The sequence below is a fragment of the Cololabis saira genome, chromosome 8 (assembly GCF_033807715.1).
Source record: "Cololabis saira isolate AMF1-May2022 chromosome 8, fColSai1.1, whole genome shotgun sequence".
Taxonomy (NCBI): domain Eukaryota; kingdom Metazoa; phylum Chordata; class Actinopteri; order Beloniformes; family Belonidae; genus Cololabis; species Cololabis saira.
The window spans coordinates 47,046,554-47,052,653 of NC_084594.1; positions in this window are offsets into that span (position 1 = coordinate 47,046,554).

Consider the following 6,100-nt stretch of genomic DNA (forward strand, 5'->3'; position numbering starts at 1 on the left):
TTGTTTTTTGCAGCAGGTTTTTTCATTTGCACCACGGTCCTATTTTTGTACCTCGTTTTGAGTTTGTGAATTTGATTCGTTTCTGTACTTGAAGCCGTTTTCCTTAAAGGAGCATGAGGCTCCTTTTAAGAAATGAGACTCGCTAGCGCCACCCTTCACCACGACGGCCGTTGGGGGTACTGCAGCCAACAGTGAAGCCGGCACGGGAGAACGGGAGAACGCACATGCAGCGTCATGTGACGTCACATCCGCAGGACAGTGCGGGAAATTCGGGACCGAATTGCAGCACATTTTGCAGCACACAGCCTGTTCAAGGCAAAGGAGAAATACACTAGAGGGCTCATTCTTTTTGGTTTGGAACGCTTCATCTGACATTATTACTAGAAAACTTAAAACGTATACGAATTTTTTTCATAAATCCTGCCTCAATCCTGCCTCATGCTCCTTTAACTGAGACGCATTAGGCCGTTGCGGTGCGTTTGGCCCTTGTCGGACACCGTAGTTAACTCATCAAAGTGCAGGTCGTCATGGTAACCCGTTGCAGGTGACAGGGTTTTCAGATGTGTGCAGGTGAACCGAACAAAGGCTTCACACCAGCCTGGACGCTCTTGATCAGAAGCGCCACTTTGGGAGGCTGAATAGTCTCACAGAGACAAAGACGGCCGGAGGAAGTGGAGCTATTATCTCCCCAGGCTCTCTGATGTGAGAGGATGAATAGGCCGCCCACTTCAATGATCCCGGTCCCCCTTATACCTGTGCATGAGCAGCACTCTGCAGGAGCAGGAGATCTGCCCACATCACCTGCTGATTATTCATCCCGCGCTGCACTGAGTGGCTTCATGTTGTCTGGGAATAAAAAGCTTCAAAGCGTGCAAAATTCTTTAATTGATAATAATGATAATAATGGCAGATCCTTTCCCAGCTCTCTCAGGTTACATCAACAACCTTCCTTGGTGTAATTATCCATGAAAGTTTAAGCACAAAAACCACATCAACCATGTCTGTAAAAAAATATCTTGTTTTCAGTTCAACAGTTATGCACCATTTTAATACAAGACAGGCTCATCAGTTCTGTTCTGGTTTGTGTCAGTTCTCCATCAGATACAGCAATAACTGGTACTATAACTGGTACTACTGGTACTATTACTGGTACTACTGGTACTATAACTGGTACTGATATTTGAGAAAACTCAAATATCCTATTTCAAAAAATTAGAATATTCTGGGAATCTTAATCTTAAGCTGTAAGCCATAATCAGCAATATTACAACAATAAAAGGCTTGCAATATTTCAGTTGATTTGTAATGAATTCAGAATGTATGACATTTTTGTTTTTTTAATTGCATTACAGAAAATAAAGAACTTTATCACAATATTCTAATTTTCTGAGACAGTCCTGTATTTCCTGAAGGAAGGGTACCCCCCAAACGTTCCAGGTATTTCCTTTTAAATTGTTTAAAAAAGAAAATAAATCCACCTCGTCTTGATCCAGGAGAGCTATAATTATACCATGTCCAATATCTGTCATTCTAAAGTTCTTAAAGGGGAGAGAGAACAAAAAAGGAAGGCAGCGACCATGAACAGAAATGATTTAGTTTGGCAGGTTCCAGTCAGGATTTAGATTGCACCAATGTGTAAACAGCACTCGTGCAAGTTCCCAGTCCACTCCGAAGTTCCCAGTCCTCTCCGAAGTTCCCAGTCCTCTCCGAAGTTCCCAGTCCTCTCCGAAGTTCACAGTCCTCTCCGAAGTTCCCAGTCCTCTCCGAAGTTCCCAGTCCTCTCCGAAGTTCACAGTCATCTCCGAAGTTCACAGTCCTCTCCGAAGTTCCCAGTCCTCTCCGAAGTTCACAGTCCACTCCGAAGGTCCCAGTCCTCTCCGAAGTTCCCAGTCCTCTCTGAAGTTCCCAGTCCTCTCCGAAGTTCACAGTCCTCTCCGAAGTTCACAGTCCACTCCGAAGGTCCCAGTCCTCTCCGAAGTTCCCAGTCCTCTCTGAAGTTCCCAGTCCTCTCCGAAGTTCACAGTCCTCTCCGAAGTTCACAGTCCACTTCGAAGTTCCCAGTCCACTCCGAAGTTCACAGTCCTCTCCGAAGTTCACAGTCCACTCCGAAGTTCACAGTCCTCTCCGAAGTTCCCAGTCCTCTCCGAAGTTCCCAGTCCACTCCGAAGTTCACAGTCCACTCCGAAGCTCACAGTCCTCTCCGAAGTTCACAGTCCTCTCCGAAGTTCACAGTCCACTCCGAAGTTCACAGTCCTCTCCGAAGTTCCCAGTCCTCTCCGAAGTTCACAGTCCTCTCCGAAGTTCCCAGTCCACTCCGAAGTTCACAGTCCACTCCGAAGCTCACAGTCCTCTCCGAAGTTCACAGTCCACTCCGAAGGGCCTCAGACAGTGGACTTGTCTACAGTTGTCCTCAACTTGTCTCAACGCTGCAACTGATCACAACAGTCTCCTGCAGGTAAAGGTTGAGCTTTTTATTGATATTAGAAGTATCACTTCAGCTTGGTTTAAAATCTAAAAGTCTTCATACACCATTTCCAGTCATGGTGTTCCACAGGGCTATGTCCTTGGACTGTTACTTTTCCCTCTCCACGTGCTTCCAACTGAAGAACTGGAGTTCCACAGGGAGCAGAGGTCTCTCCAGGGTTAGGGTTAGGGAGCAGAGGTCTCTCCAGGGTTAGGGTTAGGGAGTCGAGGTCTCTCCAGGGTTAGGGTTAGGGAGCAGAGGTCTCTCCAGGGTTAGGGTTAGGGAGCAGAGGTCTCTCCGGGGTTAGGGAGCAGAGGTCTCTCCAGGGTTAGGGTTAGGGAGCAGAGGTCTCTCCAGGGTTAGGGAGCAGAGGTCTCTCCAGGGTTAGGGAGCAGAGGTCTCTCCAGGGTTAGGGTTAGGGAGCAGAGGTCTCTCCAGGGTTAGGGTTAGGGTTAGGGAGCAGAGGTCTCTCCAGGGTTAGGGTTAGGGAGCAGAGGTCTCTCCCGGGTTAGGGTTAGGGTTAGGGAGCAGAGGTCTCTCCAGGGTTAGGGAGCAGAGGTCTCTCCAGGGTTAGGGAGCAGAGGTCTCTCCAGGGTTAGGGAGCAGAGGTCTCTCCAGGGTTAGGGTTAGGGAGCAGAGGTCTCTCCAGGGTTAGGGTTAGGGAGCAGAGGTCTCTCCAGGGTTAGGGTTAGGGTTAGGGAGCAGAGGTCTCTCCAGGGTTAGGGTTAGGGAGCAGAGGTCTCTCAAGGGTTAGGGAACAGAGGTCTCTCCAGGGTTAGGGTTAGGGAGCAGAGGTCTCTCCAGGGTTAGAGTTAGGGAGCAGAGGTCTCTCAAGGGTTAGGTTTAGGGAGCAGAGGTCTCTCCAGGGTTAGGGTTAGGGAGCAGAGGTCTCTCCAGGGTTAGGGTTAGGGAGCAGAGGTCTCTCCAGGGTTAGGGTTAGGGAGCAGAGGTCTCTCCAGGGTTAGGGTTAGGGAGCAGAGGTCTCTCCAGGGTTAGGGTTAGGGAGCAGAGGTCTCTCAAGGGTTAGGGTTAGGGAACAGAGGTCTCTCCAGGGTTAGGGTTAGGGAGCAGAGGTCTCTCCAGGGTTAGAGTTAGGGAGCAGAGGTCTCTCCAGGGTTAGGGTTAGGGAGCAGAGGTCTCTCAAGGGTTAGGGTTAGGGAACAGAGGTCTCTCCAGGGTTAGGGTTAGGGAGCAGAGGTCTCTCAAGGGTTAGGGTTAGGGAACAGAGGTCTCTCCAGGGTTAGGGTTAGGGAGCAGAGGTCTCTCCAGGGTTAGGGTTAGGGAGCAGAGGTCTCTCCAGGGTTAGGGAGCAGAGGTCTCTCAAGGGTTAGGTTTAGGGAGCAGAGGTCTTTCCAGGGTTAGGGTTAGGGAGCAGAGGTCTCTCCAGGGTTAGGGTTAGGGAGCAGAGGTCTCTCCAGGGTTAGGGTTAGGGAGCAGAGGTCTCTCCAGGGTTAGGGAGCAGAGGTCTCTCCAGGGTTAGGGTTAGGGAGCAGAGGTCTCTCCAGGGTTAGGGAGCAGAGGTCTCTCCAGGGTTAGGGTTAGGGAGCAGAGGTCTCTCCAGGGTTAGGGTTAGGGAGCAGAGGTCTCTCCAGGGTTAGGGTTAGGGAGCAGAGGTCTCTCCAGGGTTAGGGTTAGGGAGCAGAGGTCTCTCCAGGGTTAGGGTTAGGGAGCAGAGGTCTCTCCAGGGTTAGGATTAGGGAGCAGAGGTCTCTCCGGGGTTAGGGAGCAAAGGTCTCTCCAGGGTTAGGGTTAGGGAGCAGAGGTCTCTCCAGGGTTAGGGTTAGGGAGCAGAGGTCTCTCCAGGGTTAGGGAGCAGAGGTCTGTCCAGGGTTAGGGTTAGGGAGCAGAGGTCTCTCCAGGGTTAGGGTTAGGGAGCAGAGGTCTCTCCAGGGTTAGGGAGCAGATGTCTCTCCAGGGTTAGGGTTAGGGAGCAGAGGTCTCTCCAGGGTTATGGTTAGGGAGCAGAGGTCTCTCCAGGGTTAGGGTTAGGGAGCAGAGGTCTCTCCAGGGTTAGGGTTAGGGAGCAGAGGTCTCTCCAGGGTTAGGGAGCAGAGGTCTCTCCAGGGTTAGGGAGCAGAGGTCTCTCCAGGGTTAGGGAGCAGAGGTCTCTCCACCCCCAGAGCCAGGGAACTGTTCAGAGGAGAGATAGACTTCTCTACCGTCGACATGTCTACTTATTTGCACCATCACCTCACCACTCACGCTCTTATGGCACTTTTCCACTAGTATCTACTCAGCCCGACTCCACTCGCCAAGCCTTTGCACTTCTCCTCTAGGGGTCTAACGTGCAGAGTAGATACTTTTTCTGTAACTACTCTGTCGAGGTTCTAAGCCGGGGCTCGGCAACCCGTGTTTCAAGAGCCGCGTGCAGCTCTTTAGCGCCGCCCTAGTGGCTCCTGGAGCTTTTTCAAAAATGTTTGAAAATTGAAATAGATGGGGGAGGGAAATATATTTTTTGTTTTAATGTGTACAAACATGACAGAAACATTCTTAACGTTTTTCAATGCTGTAAAAATGTGCAGAATAAATACAAAATTTCAACATTTCTGTTAAAGATTTGCGTCAGAGCCTGTGACACACGTTTCTACCAGCAGGGCGGCGCCAGGCAGGTGGCTGCTGGAAACAAACCGGCCAAAGGGATTGTTTGCGAAGGGGAAAAAGAGAAAAATAACTGAGGAGAAAAGAGGATTCAACGTTTCTTGGAGCGAATCATTTGCATTCATTGCCTGAATGTTTGCTCTCTAGCGAGAAGTTGTCCAATAACAAAAAGAGGCACGTGGAAAGACATTAGCTACATTTGCAGCAGAGTACCCAGTTATAACTAATACAGCTACATGCAGCATGTGTTGTCTTCATTCTAAGGCTGATACAAGACTTTTCATTTTTTGCGGCTCCAGACATATTTGTTTTTTGTGTTTTTGGTCCAATATGGCTCTAAAACATTTTGGGTTGCCGATCCCTGATCTAAGCGGCTGAATCTGACATCATCACACTTCAGACCACCGATTGGTCGGGGGGTTGGAGTCAGACGTCTGAGTCAGGAGGAGGAAATCAGAGAAAGAGCAACTCGCGGCTTCTGGTTCATTTTATTCAACAGGCAATGGCAGCAAAAGTCTGTTTGGTGATCCAACTCTGAGGTGCAGATGTTCATAAACCTGGTGCTGACGAGAGAATTAAAAAGGAATCTAGACAATAAGGAACGACCAGATCTACCAGGAGCTCTGTCTCTTCATAGCTGCTCACGGCTCCAGCTGACTTTTCAGCAGCGCAGAGACAAACTAAAAAAAATGAAAAAGCGCTGCGGCTTAAAGCTTCTCTCACTCTCATTTATTAACTTGATATCAAACACAAACCACAGACCCAGCAGCACATCTATCATCTCCTCCAGGTTCTACAGGACTGTCTCAGAAAATTAGAATATTGTGATAAAGTCCTTTATTTTCTGTAATGCAAAAATGTCATACATTCTGGATTCATTACAAATCAACTGAAATATTGCAAGCCTTTTATTATTTTAATATTGCTGATCATGGCTTACAGTTTAAGAAAACTCAAATATCCTATCTCAAAAAATTAGAATATTCTGGGAATCTTAATCTTAAACTGTAAGCCATAATCAGCAATATTAAAATAATA